Here is a 19,812-nt window from a genome sequence, read left to right on the forward strand (position 1 = left end):
GTGTGTGAAAAGAGTTTTGAGGAAGTTAGGATGTGTTTTAAGTTTTTGGGTTGGCGTTTGCTTTTTATCATAATAAAAAAAAATAATATTATAATAAAAAGCAAACGCCAACCCCAAAACTTAACTTTTAACTTATTTATATGGACTGGCCGATAAATAATATGTTTTTTTTTATATATGTCCAATGACGTATGCCGAACCAGTCTCTGCACATCCTTGTTTGCCAGACTTCTTTGCGTTGATCGGGATGAAAAAACCCTAAATACTTTATAAAGAATGAAATAGCTGAAGTCATTTTCTTAAATTAATGATTTAAGTAGTAACATGTAGTCGGCTTTTATTTACATGTATACAATAATACGATAGCGTGTGTTCTGTTGTGTGTCACGCTTTCCGGCAAATTTGATTGGTTGAGATTTAATTCTAGAATAGACATTTAATTTCGGAATACACATTTACGAACGCTCTAGGTTCTATTTGATTAGCGTGTTCTAACCGCTATATTTGTTTTTAATTCTATAGAATTTAGGGCTATATCGTTTTCGTTTTCTTTTTATTATAATAAAAAGCAAACGCCAACCCCAAAACTTAAAACACATACTAACTTCCTCCAAACTCGTTCCACACATTACAAAAGGACTTACAAAATGAAACACAGTGAACAACGCTTGATACGAAACAATTTTATTTCACATATAAAATATTGCAAACGTAAAAGAATAGATAACGTATAGAATACATAACACAGAGAGCTAATAGGGACAGTTGGTGTCGAATCAAATGGCATAGGACTTACATGTGCTGTCCTTCGTCAAGCGTTGTTCACTTTGTCAAACTTTGTCATCCCTTCTCATTTATATGACTGGCCGATAAATGATATGTATTTTTATATATGCCCTATGACGTATGCCGAACCAGTCTCTGCAATTCCTTGTTTGCCAGATTTCCTTTGCGTTGATCGGGATGAAAAAAAAAAACTAAATACTTTATAAAGAATGAAATAGCTAAAGTCATTTTCTTAAATTAATGATTTACGTATTAACATGTAATCGGCTTTTATTTACATGTATATAATAATACGATAGCGTGTGTTCTTTTGTGTGTCACGGTTTCCGGCAAATTTGATTGGTTGAGATTTAATTCTGGAATAGATATTTAATTTCGGAATACACATTTACGAAGGCTCTAGGTTCTGTTTGATTAGCGTGTTCTTACCGCTATATTTGTTTTTACTTCTATAGAATTCAGGGCCATATCATTCAAAAGTTGTAAAGAATAATTGCTTTTAACTTATTCCGTAATAAAATCAATAACAAATCTCTCAGCCGGCGGAAACAAAAAAATGAGCAATTATTTTTTTTGTTTATTTTTTTTTACATTTGTACATTGAGAGACAGAGAGAGAAAGAGAGAGAGAAAGAGAGAGAGAGAGAGCGAGCGGCTGATGTTTTCGTTAATATATTATTCCTCCTACTACAGCGTTATTAAACATCAACTTTCATGAAAAGCCTTGACCTTGCAAACAAAAAAAACGGACACATTATTAGCGAAACGAAACCTGTTTTATACATAAAATATTTTTATAAAAAATATTAAATCTCTCTCTCTCTTTCTCTCTCTCTCTCTCTGTCTCTCTCTCTCTCTCTCTATATATATATATATATATATCAGAGATGCGGTAGCACTCTCTATATAGGGATGGCCCGTACACGCCTATATACGCCTACAAAACAAAACTATCCAAATCTCAACTAAAATCAACTTATAAGTTTCGAAAAGCACATATTCTTACAGAGAAGTGTCTTATGAATCCAGCGAGTGTCAGAACGTCGGTTAAAATGTCAAAGGAGAGCAAAAAAAAGGGGTACAAAAATGGCCAATTGTTCTTCTTTCTTCTTCTTTCTTCTTTCTTTTGAGACGATGTATCTCGGTGTACGAACGGTCTCTGGCAACAGTTCAAGCATCAATCGACTGCTCTTTACACGGAGAAAGACAGTGACCCATCGCTTTTTAGCTAACTCGATAATTAAATAAGAGTACCTGTAATAACTAGTTTAAACACTATATACCCAATGTAGACAGACCACTTCGAACACGGAACTTCTCTCAAAAGGGACAGCTCCAAATAATACACCGGATGCTCACAGACGTTCCAGTTTGCCAGTGGCCTATATTTCTTGGACGCTGAATATTTGAGGTGAACGTTAAGGTTTTTTCTTTAAACAGTAACCCACCAGCGTTAATGAAACCACGAAATCTTTATCTCAGTTGATCAAAATTGTTATAAGAGTAACCTATCAGCAAGTACGACGTCAAAAAACAATGTTATAAAAACAAATAATTCTTCAGATTTTGGACTGTAAAATATGTACAAAATGCCAATGCTATGACCAGGATTCGAACCTAAGTTAGCACGGCCACAACGTGGGTTCTTAACCTCTAGACGATCACGGCTAACACTGACGTCTGTCGCTCTTGGCAGAAAGACACATGACTACTGTCAAACTATTGAAAAATAAGGAGGAAACTTGAAATTCTCACGCATGCGCAAAAATACACTATAGCAACCATTGTTAAATGCAGCTGAATCTCTTCGCTCGCTAAGAAAAGTAGATCAGACCAGTTCTTCTAAGAACTCACCAAACGCCAAAGGAAATAAGTTAAATTAACCGCAAAAGAAACTGCAAGAAAGTCAAGAAAAATTTAATAGTGAAGGTATGAACATTTTAGAACTTTATAATACTCTAACTGTTTTATCAGAGAGGCGGTAGCACTCTCTATGTAATATAGAACCGATGGAGGACCAAGAGGCAACTCCTAAGGCCCAAAACCCAAAGACCTAAAACCCAGCAGGAAGCGACCTGCTACTAATGGAGGCGGCAATGAGCCGCCTCCTAAAAAAGAAAATACTATCATGAATGTAAGTTTCAAAATAAGACTGTAAGTAAAAATACTAATTAACAAGAATAAAAAAGCATTGGAAATGCAAAAGGATATAGGGATGGCATGCCAAAAAGTATACAAACAAGATAGCTATGAATTGCTAGGCACATGGAAATAGAATTGCATCCAAAGTATAGCCCTATAGCTTTTTACAACTGTAATGATGGCACGGAATGAAGACTGGAGAAAAACTATAGGGCTATACTTTGGATGCAATTCTATTTCAATGTGCCTAGCCATTCATAGCTATCTTGTTTGTATACTTTTTGGCATACCATCCCTATATCCTTTTGCATTTCCAATGCTTTTTTATTCTTGTACATATATTAAATGACACCAATATTTTTCTAAATGAATTAATTTTATTACAACATTGTTTTAACGAATACTATATTCGTTTTTACTTCTATAAAATTTATGATTTTATCTTTCAAAAGCTGTTAAGAAATAATGGATTTTAACTTATTGCGTAATAAAAACGATAACAAATCTCTCGCCCGTCGAGAACAAACAATTGTGCAGTTATTTTTTTTCATTGTTCATTGTTTTACATTTGTTTATTGAGAGCGGGAGGGAGAGAAAGAGAGAGAGAGCGAGAGAGGGAGACACTAATTTTTTCGTTAATTATAGTTGCTACTACTACAACGTTATGAAACCTCAACTATCATGAAAATCATTCACCTTACAAACCAAAAAAACAACACATTATTAGCGAAACAAACCCTGTTTTGTACATAAAATATTTTTATAAAAACATAAAATTTAATATATATATATATATATATATATATTAAATGACAGTTCAATTTTCTAAATAAATTATTTTTATTGCAACACTGTTTTCAATAAAATATTTTTATAGTTGTTTCTCAAAGTGTGCCTTTAGTTTCAAACTTTGAATTTTGAATTGATCTTATTTTTATTTCAGGTTCCAGCGATTTACTTTTTTAGGTAATCGTGTTGACGGTTTATTGGGCAGACGATTACGGTCATCTTGGATTTGGTTCGTGGACTTTGGTTAAATTAAAAAAAAATTACTGACAGAAAATTATTTTTTAAGCTAGATATTTATTACGCTTATTACCATTTTTTGTTGAAGTTTGTTTTAATGATTTTCACCTACCGTGGTTGTTAACCGTCAATATGGACGAAGGAAGAAGGCAGCGAAGACAGGCAACCAGAGTACAACAAAACAGGAGGCGGGATCAGTTCACGGCGGATGAAAAACAAGCCAAACGAAATAGAAACAGAGAACAAATGCGAAGAACAAGGAGTCAAATGAGCGAGGAGGAGAGAACTGCATATAATAATCGTAGTAGAGAAATCATACAGAGAAGAATTACTCAAATGAATGAAGAAGAAAGAGAATTATATAACACTCAAGCAAGAGAAGTGTTTCGAACAAGAAGATATGCAATGGACGAAGAAGAAAGACAAGAGCAATGAAGCATAAACAGACGTCATATGAGAGTTAGAAGAAATGACATGACTGAAGGAGAACGACTGATGAACCTTGAAAATAGGAGAACTAGAAATAACATAGGAAGACATAATGCAAATGGTGTTCAATTTATAAATCCTGATAGATTCTATATTGGGCCAATGAATGGGGTTTGTGAACACTGCCAAACTCTCCGAGAGTCTCTGAATTGCTGTCGTAATGGAAAAGTTTCACTTGAACCCCTGCTAGAATATCCGGTCATTCTAAGGGAATTGTTTGAAGTAAATGACAGGGACTCAACCAACTTTAGAAAAAGCATTAGGAATTATAACTCCTCCTTTGCATTTGCTTCTCTCGGCGCTGCAGTGAATCCACCCCAGGACATGGTCCATATTGTTTTCGATTGCAAGGACAAATATATCATTATGCAACAAATTTACATTCAAATGAAAACGAAGAAAGACAATATGGACAGCTCTATATAATTAAGACAGATGAAGCATTAAATCTGAGGTTAAATGCTAATTAAAATTCTGATGTCTTAGATTCAGTTTTCGAAAAAATATCTCAAGCAATGGTTGATAATCCTTATGTAGGGGCATATAAAACACGAGAACTGTCGAACTTGAAGAGCAACAGAGGGCTACATTACAAAATGTCTCCCCCAGAAAAATAACCATGCAGTTTATTGCCGGTCTTGATGCGAGATATAATAATCCAACAAATGATGAAGTTGCAGTAATATTTGTCGGTGATAATGGAACACCTCCTGTCCATCGTGGTATTATAGTGTACCCAGAAGGACAACAGAGGGAGAGGATATCTTACCTCTCTTGCCATCTTGACGCAATGATTTACCCTCTTCTCTTTCCTCATGGTGAATTTGGATGGCATATAAACATTCCTCATGTAAAAAATAGGCCAACAGAGTTCGTAACAAGGTTTTCATACAGGAATCTTGTGCATACCGTCTATCGATAAGAGGTGGTTTCAGTCCAATATACACTGGTGGAAAACTATTTCAGCAATATAGAGTTGGTGTTTATGTTAAAGTAGTAGTTTGTCGTTTGAAATTCATTGCGGAAAATCAAGCACAACTATGTGTTGCAATGTATTCTGGCTTGATGGATCACCTTTCAATACATAATGAAACTGAAGATCCCGGAATACCTGTCATTTTACCATCATCCTTCACATAGAACCCACGAAATATGCAGCAATGCTATCAAGACGCAATGGTAATAGTTTGAAAATATGGAAGGCATGGTTTATTCATAACATATACTTGCAATCCAAAATGTCTAGAAGTAATCGAAAACTTACAGCCGCATGAAACTGCAACGAGATACCTGATTTGTTGGCACGAGATTTTAAACAACATCTCGATGAATTAATAATTGATATGAAGGACAGATATGTACTTGGGGTACCTATTGCTGCGATACATGTCATTGAATTTCAGAAACGAGCTCTGGCACATTGTCACATGCTAATCATGCTGCGTGCAGAATATAAAATCAGAACTAAAGAACAAATTGATAATATTGTTTCAGCTGAATTACCATCAGAACATGATCCATTCTTGAGACAATTTTGTAAAAAAAAAAACATGATTCAGGTACCCTGCGGTACATTTAATCCCAACTCAATCTGTATGGTAGAGGGAGAGTGTAAGAAGCAATTCCCTATGTCATATCAGGAGGAGACTATTACAAATGTTTCTGGATATGCTCTGTATAGACGCAGAAATAATGGGAATTCTGTTAGAGTGGGTGTCCATGAGCTTGAATGCAGGTTTGTAGTACCATATAATATATATTTACAGTATATGCTCACATTAATGTAGAAGTGTGTATCTTGGTAAAAAGTTTAAAATATCTTTTCAAATATATCTATAAATGACATGATTTCACAATGATGGAAATGAATATAAATAACAATAAAACTACTGAACATGACTATAATGAAATTAAGCAATATATTTCGTGTAGATACGTATCCCCGCCTGAAACATTTTGGCGTTTGTCAGAATATAAAATGTATGGACAGTCACATACAGTTTATCGACTGACGCTCCATTTACCTGATGAGCAATAAGTTTATTATAGGCCAGGTAAACAAAGAAAGGCTGTCCCCATGCAGAAGGACGCGACACGCAATTAACTGCATGGTTCAAACTTAACCAAAATGACGTGGATGCAAGAGCCCACCTTTATATTGATATCTCTTAATATTATGTATTCTACAAGCAAAGTAACATCTGGACCAGAAGACAACGTCATCGCTCAGTCCTAGAAATGCTGAGATGCTTCTTCTTCATGTACCAGGTGCAAATTTTTTTGATGACTTGAAAACTGTAGGTCGTGAAGAATTGTCGATCTTTAAGGATGCCTGTATTCGATTACAACTGCTTGAAGGTGACAACGAACTACAAATCGCTTTGAGTGAGGCAGCTGTATATCAAATGCCACGGCAGCTTCTTAACATGTTTGCAATGATTTGTTTATTCAATACACCACAAAATGCTTTACAATCAATTCTGGAATGATAACAAACACCTTATGATAGAGAACCTTTTGCGCCAATATGATAATAAAATTGCAGAAAATATCGCTCTGCATCACATAAACATGATTCTGAATGAAAATGGCAGGACTTGTTCGATGCATGGTCTGCAAGAACCAATCAATGGTTTTCCTTTCATTTAATATGTGGAAGAAATTCAAGAAGATAATCCTGAAGTACTAAATATTGAGCAAAGAAATGCGTTTAATAGTGTCATTAACGCTGTAAGTGCATAGATAGAGGATTAGAGACTAAGTACCGACTGGTTTTCTGGATGCACCCGACGATTCTGGTAAAACTTTTCTATTTAATATGATCCATGATAACCTGATGGCTCAAAATGTGGTTGTTAGTTCTTCTGCAGCAACTTTAATGAAAAATGGAAAAACGATTCAAAGTATCTTAAATTTTCTTTTCCTTTGACTGAGACATTTTCATGCAATATTCCACATAATTCTGACCAAGCAAATATTCTCAGGCAGGTGAAAGCTTCCATTATTGACGAGGTGTAAATGAACCTCGATATGCATTGAATGCCATTGATAATTGTTTACGGGATGTATGAACAATAATAGTATATTTCGTGGTAAGTCATCATATTAGGAGGAGACTCCAGGCAAATTCTGCCTGTAGTTCCTAGAGCTCCAGCTGCTGCAGTATTGATGTATCTGTTAAAGAAGTCTCCAATGTGGCACCATTTTCATCAACTGAATCTCTCTCAGAATATGAGGACTAATGAAAACGTTTTCTCACAATGGTTATTACAAATTGGAAATGGTCGAGTTCATACTTCACTTCATAATGTTTCTCTTGGCATGGTCGATATTCCAGAACAATGTGTATGCAATGACTTTTTAGTATCAGACATATTTGATAATTGTACACAAGACGAAGTGAAAAGTAGAGTTATTTTGTTACCAAAAAAATGCAGATTGTTGTGAAGTAAATGAAGATATTCTACGAAGACAACCAACTGAGAGCAAAACATATCTAAGTACAGTGCAATGAAATGGAAGCTAATAATTATCCGATGGAATTCGTAAATTCACTTACCTCTTCGGATATGCCTCTTCATCGTCTCAATCTCAAAGTTGGATTTATTGTTATGCTGCCTGGCAACCTGTTATAACGCAAGAACTATGCAATGGAACACGTTTAGAAGCATTGGAGCTTCATAACCACAGTATTCTAGCTTCAATCATAAGTGGATCTAATGCTCAGGGACGAGTTTTAATTCCAAGAATTACACAATCCCAGTGACGCAAATATTCCATTTGTTCTGTCCAGTACCCAATTTCCCGTCGACCTATCAAATTCAATGAACATTAATAAAGCTCAAGAATAGACATTCGATAAACCTTGCTTTACTCATGGACAAATTTATGCAGCCTTCTCACGAGCAAGGTCTACGAACAGTGTAAAAGTGAAAATTTGTCGTCAGAATAAATATACTCATGGCCAGAGAATAGGAACAACCTTCACTAGAAATAATGTATATAAAGAAGTTTTGTAAATTATCTCATGTATTGTTAATTTTTGAAATCTCATCACATTTTATATATTCCGTGAGTTTTCACCAAATACTTGGCTCTTGGTCGCCGAAGGAGATACAAAATCGAGACTTATCTGAAAAGCAACTGCTGATAAAACCTGGACTGCAGACGAATGTTGGCGTGTTATCTTTTCAGATGAGTCTCGATTTTTATATCTTCTTTGGCGGCCAAGGACCACGTGTCTGGTGAACGACCACGGAACGGTATAACCAAGAATGCGTTAAGAAGTGTGTGAAGTTCCCGCAGTCTTCCATGGTTTGGGGCTGTATGAGTGCTAAAGGTGTTGGTAATTTATGCTTCATCAAAGGAACTGTAGACGCAAAAGTTTACCAAGATATCATGGAAGCTAATTTACTGCCAGTGTAGGATAACCAGTTTAACTACAGACATCATTTTTCAACATGGCTTGGCAGCGGCGCACTCTACTAACACTATATCTTCCTGGCTCCGAGAACGATCGGCCCCTGTTGTTGAATGTCCGGCGGACTCGCCAGATTTGAACGTTATTGAAGCCGTGTGGAACCAAATAAAGAGGAAACTTCGTAAAGAAAAGCCTACTACCTTTGCAATCCCGAACACATGGGATTCAGTGTCTACACAGGATTTCGAGAAGCTTGTTGATTCCATGCCCCGGTGAATTGATGCTGTTATCAAGGCAAAAGGTGCTGCTACTAAATATTAATGAATTTTATTTGTATTTATGTTAATAAAAAAGTGTTTTGTTTACTTACCTGCCTTGTGGTATTATTTTGAAACACGAAATATTCAAAAACTGACATTGCAATTGATAATAACACACATTCTGTCATAAAACAACTATTTCAGTTAGTTTAGCATGATAGGGGTATTTCAGCACCAGTTACATCTAACAAATCGTACACAATGAGAATTTAGTTGTAAAAAACTTGATGTTCTATTTTATTGACGAGCACGAGTATATATATATATATATATATATATATATATATATATGTATATATATGTATATATATATATATGTATATATATATAAAAAATTAAATGAAGGGCGAATGGGATTACAAGTAAAAAATACGAGTAAATTATACGTTGTGGAATATATATAGTTGTATAAAAAATATGTACAAAATGGGATATGTGGGGAAGTAAACATTTAAAATATATCCCCAAATATGTCCAAAGATTTTACGAATTCCTTCTGTCGACAGAGAGAGGCCCTGCGTGAAAGGATAGACACTGACTCCAGACTCCTCAGGTGATTCGAAGAGTCAGTTCGGTCTAAAATCCTAAACCAGTCCATTTTATATGCATAGAAACATGCTGGATTTTCAGCGAGGCGCTGACCAATAGCAGATTCCAGGGTGAACGACGGGTGACGAGGCTGACCTAGTCTGATGCTTGCTGGAACATGTTGGTTTATTCTTGTCTGCAAATTTAAACGGGTTTGACCTACATAGACAGCAGCACACTGACAGTTGAATTGATAAATCACATTACTATTTGTGATGTAGGGTAAACCATTATTTCCAACTTAAAGAAATGCAGGCTTAAGACGATAAACCAAGAGAAGAGCAACAGATGGGAAACAATTTGATTCAGATTTGATAAGAAGTCTACCCAAACATTGACACGGGTCACCAATCCAAGGGATTTTTAAATAAACATGACACTTGGAGGGATCAAAACTCTAGGGAAATTGTGAGCTTTAACGTTATTATAAATAATATTATCAGCCGATTTCTTCGGATATCCATTGTGAATAAACTGTCTTTAATATTCTTTAATTCACAATCCAGTTTACTAGAACAGATTATAAGGGCTCTACACACCAATGTCTGAATGATCCCTATTTTTCTTAAAGTATGGACGAATTAACACCAATTTATGTAGAGGTCGGTAAATGTCGGCTTGCGATAAACAGTCGAAAGAAAAGAGTTCTTACCCCGTTCAATTAAAACATCAAGAAAGGGCAAGCAGCAGTCATTCTCATCCTCCATAGTAAATGTTAATGATTTATGGAAGGGATTAAGTTTATCGAAGAAAGCTAATGCCTCGTTTTCTGGTGCAAAAGCTGCGAAGGTGTAATCGATGTATCTAAAGTATATCGATGGTTTCGGTATACGGTTAAATAGTGCAGACTCATAATATCCCACAAAAATGTCAGATAATGCCGGGCCAGGGAACTTACCATCTGAACCCCATCAATCTGACTATACATGATCTTATCAAAACTGAATTCTACAGCTTTAGTACAGAATAAGAAGAGTTCAACAAATATATCTCTAGGGAAGGGTGGTGGGAGTCAGCACAAATATCTATAGTATATTGTAGCGCGACATTGGTAAATAAACTTGATACGTCGAAAGAACACATAAAGCTGTTCTCAACACCGGGTTGCAATTCGTGTAAGTAATCCACTAATCTAAGTGAGTCACTAATACAATGTTTAGTGTATAGAGCCTGAACCGGTTCTATAATGGTTAGAGCCATTGGCTTAGGAGTGCCACCAAAGGCAAAATAGGTCTAAGCGGGATACCTTCTTTGTGGATTTTAGGAAGGCCATATAGTCTAGGTCTCAGAGAACTAGAAGGCCTTTTTTCATATATATCTTTTGTAAAATAACCTTTTTTGTAGAGGTATAAAAGGCGTTTCTGGATTTTGACTTCATTTTTATCGGTGCTATCATGAATATCGGCTGGACCAATACAAAGGTATTTATTAGGATCATTTAAAATAATTGACATTTTCTGGACATAGTCCGCTCGGTCCAAGATAACCACACCAGGACCTTTGTAAGGTCTAACAATATAAATATCTTTGTTAGATTTAAGTGTTTAATGGTTTTAAAGTATGTGCTGGACCAAACTAAATCTTCAGAGTCAATGTTTGAATTTGATTACCATAGAGCAAAGTCCTTCAAACTAGCCTTCATGGTGGGTACATGCTCAGGTGTAAGAGGATCGTGATGCTTAAGTTGAGAAAATAAAACTTCGAATGCTGCAAGTGTTATTTGGCGATATATTTTAAATTTTAACTTTCTTACATATATCATTTTGTACATATATTTTATACAATTGTATATATTCTACAACGTATAATTTAATCGTATTTTTTACTCGTAATCCCATTCGCCATTCATTTAATTATATATATATATATATATATATATATATATATATATAAATATATATACATAATTTTCTTTCAGTTCATCCATTCGTTATAATTTTATAAGTAATCCCCAGTTAAGTCTGCGCTCTTGCGTAAAATCTATTTTAGCCTTGATAAAAATTCAACGATTGACTCCTAATAAACTTGTTGATGAAAGGGCCCCCTAGAGTCTTCCCGACCTTATTTAAAGCACTATATATATATATATATATATATATATATATATATATATATATATATATATATATATATATGTTGAATAAAGGTTGCCTAATCACTAACAATTTAAATTTCGAAAAACTGCTGAAACAGTTTATGATTTAAACAGTACTTTATTTCAAGTATATTTTTAACAGTAGAGCGGGGGATGTGAACCCACTCCCGGAAATGGTTGAAACCGTTTACGATTAAAACGTTGTTTTATTTCATGTATATATTAAACAGTGGGTGGGGGAAATGAAATCAGGCCCGGAAATAGCTGAAACCGTTCACGCACTAAACATTACATCCTTATTTGATTATAATTTTGATAATATATAAAAGTTATTATTTTAGTAAGGTTGGGCCATAATGTGGATAACATTATGAAAAATTATAGTCGAAATTAGTAATATATCCAAGATTTATGAAAAATGATGAAATGTGAGTTAATTGATTGCTGTGTTTGTAATGAAATCATCAGCCCAGACACTATATCAAAGTTATTATTTTAGTAAGGGAGGCGGCGATACAATTTTAACAAAAATTCTAGAATAATATGATGGTGTCTTCATTCATGATGAACGCCCATAGAATGTCCAGCAGCAATATATTTCATATGAAAGATGCCGCTGTGGAATTTCCACAGATCCTGCTATGTTAATAAGATAGCGTGTGTACTATTAATTTATTTTGTGTGTAACGCTTACATAAGAGTGGCTGTCGTTTAACTGTTATGGACTTCCATTTCTTGTAATAAATAATTTTACGTTTTGTTTCGGTTTCGGTTATAGCTGATGGCACTTAAGTCGACAGTTTTTTTATAAACAATAGTATCAATAATTCTTCATAAGTTTTGGTTTCGGTTTAGATTATAGCAGCAAGAACTCAAGTTATATATATATATATATATATATATATATATATATATATACAGAGAGAGAGAGAGAGAGAGAGAGAGAGAGAGAGAGAGAGAGAGAATAAATGACAAAAAGTTATATTTCTAAAATTCGGGATGTTTACCATCTTATAATTTATTCCTTTAATCCAGATGACTTATATAATTCTTGGCAGTATCTGTTTCATAGCGCAAAACCCATCATTTAATTATTATATCAATCAGTGAATCTATTATGCCATTTAATCCTGAGAAGAAATAGCAACAATCAATCCGTCAAAAGGAAATAAAGTGTGAATTGACATGATTAAAATCCGAAAATTTGAAGAGGATCTGCAAATACCTTTATAATTTTCCATTACGCCATATTGAATTTATTGCTATTCCTTCTGATGAGTTAAGGACATAATAGCTTCATTGATTGACATGATAATTAAGTGATTTGTTTTGTGCTACGAAACAGATGCTTTAAAGAATGGTATAAGTCAATTGAATTAAAAGAATAAATTATAAGATGGTCATCATCACGAATTTGGTTATATAACTTTTTGTCATTTATTCTCTATATTGCTCTGTAATTACATTAAGCTCCTTAAATAAGGATATATATATATATATATATATATATATATATATATATAAGAACATATTTCTACAGATATATATATATATATATATATATATATTTCGATCCAAGCTGATGCCCCCAAGTTATATATATATATATATATATATATATATATATATATATATATATATATATTAAATCGAAACTTTATAATATATAAAAATCGATATCACATTTACTCTATAATAATATATACGAAATATGCAAGAATTAAAATATATTTAAATGTATTACAACTCGACTACGCCCGGCGCCTCTGCAAGTAAGACATTAATAAAAAGTATGTATAATAACATAGGAACGTGAAGAAGCAAATTTTTATAGACGGTTTCCAAAAATGCATAAAAAAATAACATAATTCTGTTTCATTAATTTTCTCTCATGTTTATCGTCAATCGATTCATATTCAGCGTTATTTTAAAAATAATTAGGAGCTTAATGAAAACGGCTGCTAGCAAACTGTACATGTAAATTAATATGAAAAGTTTCAATAATTTGTCAAGTACGCTTGGGGCATTTTAATGCATATTGTTATAGTCAGAAATTTAATCAAGAATACCGTATTATGAAGCCACTTTAAAAAGAAGGACACAAAAGGAAATAAGATGGAAGCATACGTAATTATTTATTAAATTATTTGTCAAGTAGAACAATTAGTGTATAAATAAATTAGTTGCAAATAAGAAAAAAAAAAAGAATTTTCATAGAAGTCAACATGACAGACTCAACGCTTTATCTGGTTGCGGGAGTTGATAAAAAAATCTATATGAAGTCAACTGGCTAAAGAAATTGAAGTAACATGAAAATGTTTTACCAGTTCCTTAAAACAGCATCATTTTTTTATATTCAATTAAAAATATTCTGATCAGATATAATTGTATAGATGTTATCAACTTCTCTATTTCCCTCTATGTCCATATTCAGTAGTTTGAAACGAAGAAATTGTTTAACGTATTCCGATCTTATTTTCAAACGACTTTTTAAACTCTGTTAGCAGATTAGAAGCGCGGACAAGACCAAGAAACTAACAAGATAAAGTTATACAAATCAGGTGCTCGTCCAATATCTGGTCCCCCCTCGCCAATCTTTCACGAATAAAACACCCATCTAGCTGAATCCACTGTGAAAATTTTCCCCCACTCTTTATCTCTGTCTAAATCAAAACGTGGATTCCATGAACAAAGCTTCTTTCTTAGAACTGCACGCCTGTGGAACCCTGTTCCGTCTGCCTGCTTCCTACCGGACTACAACTTGGCTGTCTTCAAGTCCAACGTTAACAAATTCCTAATGAACCGCCCTCTTAAGTAAACACTTCATCAAATCTCCACACTAACGTAATGTACTTGCAATGATCCTTATCCCTGAGTGGCTTCCGGGCCTTGATAAGTAGTGATCACTGTGTAAAAATGCATATTATACATTTTATACGTATCATTCCACACGTCACTACGTATTATTCTTTCCAATGATTAATTTAATCAATAAAAAATGGATGTTTATCTCATTCATTAAATAATAATGATATTCTGTTTGCTAAATAAAATTACTGTAGGATATAACAGGTCATTTATTAAAGCGATGGGAATTAAAAGTATTGCTTGTGAATATCATTCGAAAACCGTACGCAACTTGGCCCATATTCTGTATCAAATATTGATTAGTCAGATACTATAATTATTCACCAAAGTTTGTACATTAGAGTACGTTTTCTTATACATTATATTTTTTATTTTTATAATTATTCTCATAGTATTAAACCTGCGCGATCTATTATAATAAACACTTTTGTGTTTAAAATATATCTATCTCTGTATTTACAATCGTCACAAAAATATTTAATAGCCTGCATTTAGAACACAAATGCGCATTACTATCTTGTTTCTTCTTATTAAAGTTTAACTTCATAATAACTTTAATTCCAATACAAACGGCTTATACGCACATTAAAAGAAGTCCAATCATTTCTTTAGGCAACTTAGTGCAAAGCATTTCACACAGAGAATTATTCATTTGATGAAAACGCCTACAGAATAAAGAGAGTACTTTGCTCCTGTTTAATCTTTGTGAATATTGGCTGTAGCTCTTCCAGCGTCCGGAAACATATCCAACAAAGAACACGCATCTTGAGGAAAGGATAAGGTTATGGTTATGGTTAGTGTCTAGTAGGTAAATCGTAAAATTACGAAGCGCTTAATATATTTCGAATAAGTAATTTTTCAAGTAACCCTCGATAGCTAGGGGAATAGTTTCATTCTGAAAATAAAATCGAATAAATAAATATAATTTAAAAACATACTAGTATCATATAGGCACCCACAAAATATTTATCTGTACACGTTTTGTAGTGATGACGATCCAAGTTTTCCACTTTTCAAATTAAAACTGTATATCATTTTCCACAAAAATCGATGTTTCGTTAGATGAAAAGTAGATTTTATTTTAAAAATTCCAAATTCCAATGGTTCGATAAAGTAGAAGACGCATCTCAAACTGAATGTTTACATTCTAGTTTGCTTACACCCCCCGTTTTTTTTAAATTAAAACTTCACTCCATGCGTGCCTCAGTGCTAACAATAAGTTTACTAATACTTTACAATAAATAAATCAACATTTTTTTTATTCGTATAAATGATTTCTCAATTAATGTTGTGTTTTCTGATGGGGTTGTATGGATTTAAACTATGTTAACAATCCCTGTGTAGAATTATTTTGAATTCTAGTCATTAAAAAAATATTCGTGGTTTTTTCGGCGCATATAATTTCAATTTACCGCCATCTGTTTCTCTTTTCGAATTTGAATTCTCCACGTATATCGAATCCCTCTTTCTCTTTATTATATACCGCGCCGTTTTCTCTTTATACATTCTGTGATGTATTTAATTGCAGTATTACAATCTGCCTATATCTTTCGTTGATGGTCTTTCTCCAAACTTTTAAGACAAGGTTAAAAACTTCGGAACATTGCATTTTTACTAAGTTTGATTAATTATTTTATTATCTTAGACTTTATTTAAACTGTCGCACTCAACGCATAGATCTTTACTTGCCACGCATTGTTCTCCCTATTTTTTCCTATTATAATATTTAAGCTCTTATATTTCCTCCAACATTTACATAGCAATTTTTGATAAATTGTTGGACTATTATTGTATATACCTTTTTTTACAAGGTAGTCACCACTTATCAAGGCCCGAAATCCACTCGGGGATAAGGGTTATTGCGTGTACAGTAATCAATGGGATAGTATCGTAGTAATTGTTAGTATTAGAGATTTGATAATGTGGATACTTAAGGGGACAGTTCATCAGGAATTTGTTTATGTTTGACTTTAAGAAATCCAGGTTGTAGTCAGATGGAAACCAGAGATTGAAGTAACGATAAAACAAAGACAGTCTCGCACCGTCTCTCCTGTGGGAGAGAGTTTGCAGGAAAGAAAAAATGACACCCCCACTAAGCCACGAAGCCTATTTTGTACTCTGTCAAGGCGGGATAGGCTGTTTTGAGCAGCTCCTACCCAGATGTGGCAGCAATACTCAATCCTTGGACGTACTTGGCATTTATATAGATAGAGAATTGCATCAGCAGTTTGATGTCTTCTGGAGCAGTAGAAGAATCCTACCATTTTTCCAGCGACTTTGCCAACCTCCCCCAAACTACTCCATCGCCTTAACGGTATGCCAGGGCTGACACGTAGAAATGTTTTTTTTTGTATGTATAATATTAATAAGTAAACAGTATATGAACACTTGCTTACACTCAATATTTTACCAAAATGTGTCAAGCACTTTAATATTACTGTTTGAGGTGAGGTATTCAAACGGTTTTCTACATAAAGCTTCCTTTTAATAAGGTTGGGTAAACGAACAAAAAAACACATAGTAAACGTCGAGTGAGGAGCAGAAGTAATATGTGTGACGGTAGTACAACTACTAGAGGTAATTCATAATATTACACATATCCTTACAATTTAGTGCGTCGGCTATTATGATTGCAGTAAAACTTATATTAATTAAAGAAAACTGTTATTAGGATTATGCTTAAGTCATCTCTGTAGATAAATAAATGTATGTGCAAAAAAAATTTCCCTTCACATTTAGTGTATTGTGGTGTACAGGGTTTGCTAATTGATGTTGAAAAACAAAATGGATTTCTTCAAATGGCATATAAATTTATTTATTTCCTTACTAAAGTAATTTAAATAAACAAGCGAATCCCAGAAGAATTAGGATTTTAATCTACTTTTTCTTCTTTAATTTATTTGTTTTCATGATAGTATTTTCAAGTATTCGTTATCTATATCTGCACCTGAATAATATTGTCTCTGCTATAATTAAAGTTATGGTTTCTTGAATCCAAAAATAACCATAGAGCGTCAGACTTATTTCTTTCAAAGGTTGTCCAGGTTAATGACTGTCTTTATCTTGTACAATTAAACAAAATGCTGCAGAGTCATAATGCTGTGAACTTCTGGGCAAACGTCTAAGCTGTCTATTAAAATACATGTGTAAAAGCAGTGTATATAAGATAAGAATATTGATTAATGATTCTGTAAGGATAATAACTGATTAGAAATCTTGCTTAATTCATATTTGAAATAATTTTTAAATCACATTTTCACTCTCCTGATTCAAGTTCGTTTGATTGAAACATTACTAGTATTGAAGCCAAATTATCGTTCCTGGATGAGATTTGATTAAAACACAGAGTAACGCTTCACATGATTACACACGAAATCCACACGTAGTCGTTGTAAGGAATATAACACATGTTATATTTCAAATCACATTTTCGTTTATTTTCGTATATTTTCACCAATAAAAGTAATCATATTTTCTTTCGGCCAGTGCTCCTTCTCTCTGATTTCTGTCTTTCCGAACATCATCTACTCTAACGTGATCTCCATCAGGCTCTTGAGCATGCTATATATCGTGCTCTTCTGTCTGTTCACGCATTTTTATAGTATATTTTCTTTATCATTCCGTTTAGGTCATATCGCATGTCGCGTGCATTTGCATAAGCTCGCCTGCGCTCTGTTACCACTATACAATGTTGGATAATCCCACATTTTACTTTAAAGTCAAACAAACGGTATAGGAAAAAGTGTTAATTTATCTTTCTCAAAGCACCCGTTTACAGTTCATGTCCTCTTAATGTATTGAAGATAAAATACTATATTTAGTATTGTGTGAAACTTAACTTCCACTTCCACCTTGGTAATGTAAAATGTGTTCACTAAAGTGAATAATATAGTTTAATGTTCAAAAGTCTCAATTTATTTTGCTAAATAAACGACTAGCTTCGCAAACCATGTGAATTACTCCAGATGACAGTTTATATATATATATATATATTTATATTATATATATATATATATATATAATAGTTGCCTGTCTAGCCGCACTGATGAGCTGTGAAACAGCGAAACAGTACTGTATGTGGATGACTATATATATATATATATATATATATACGTGTGTGTGTGTATATATATATATATATATATATATATATATATATATATATATATATATATATATATATATAAAGGTCGTTCCATAGGTATATCCTTCTTTTAAAACAGTTGACCACCTACGAGAACAGCGATAGTGCTATTAAGTAAAGCGACCTTTTGTAGTATAGAAGTTTTATTTTACATAGTCATCATACTTTAACCACCGATATATTATTATGAGATTCTGTCCCGAAATAAAGCGCTTTATTTTTTTTTTGTTACTAAAAATTCAAGAAATACAAAAACGATGGTAGTACTATTTAATCGAGTCACATTTTGTACTCAGGGATTTCATTTTCTGCATACCACTACTATTTTCAATGCAATTTAACAAGAAAATCACTAACGTATCTCTGCTTCTGACGCATTTTCACGATAGCAGTTGCTACCGTAGACTTACAATTTAAATATCCGCAAAAAATATGAAACTTTCAGATTATGAATGCATATTTCCCCTTCCCATTACAATGTAATCTGAAATTCTCTCTAATCCATTCGAGCGGAATAAAAATGAGGTATTACTTGTCGAGTGTTTTACTATATATTGGAGAAGATATTATTATTTATTTTTCTACAAGCATTCAAAATATCATTTATCAATGTTTACGTACTCCGCACATTTTTTTAAATTGTGATGTAGAACTGTTGTGTATTGAATCCAAGCATCCCCTATATATTTTTACTAGTTACTCATATATAAAAATTGACAACATGCGTTTAAGCACCGTCTCTCATGTTATTCTACGTCTATTTTTCAATGAAATAGTCTTTATACAAGAATAGAAACCGTACATATCGTACAGGTACACTAATATATCTATCTATATTGATATATAGACGATATTGAAACATAATATCGATAGACTTTAACCAGCTCTTAACTTTCCTGCCAGTCCTATGTTATCCTTTAGTCTTTAGACACTCT

This window comes from Euprymna scolopes, chromosome 10, assembly GCF_053919585.1.
Source record: "Euprymna scolopes isolate OS-2025 chromosome 10, ASM5391958v1, whole genome shotgun sequence".
Lineage (NCBI taxonomy): Eukaryota > Metazoa > Mollusca > Cephalopoda > Sepiida > Sepiolidae > Euprymna > Euprymna scolopes.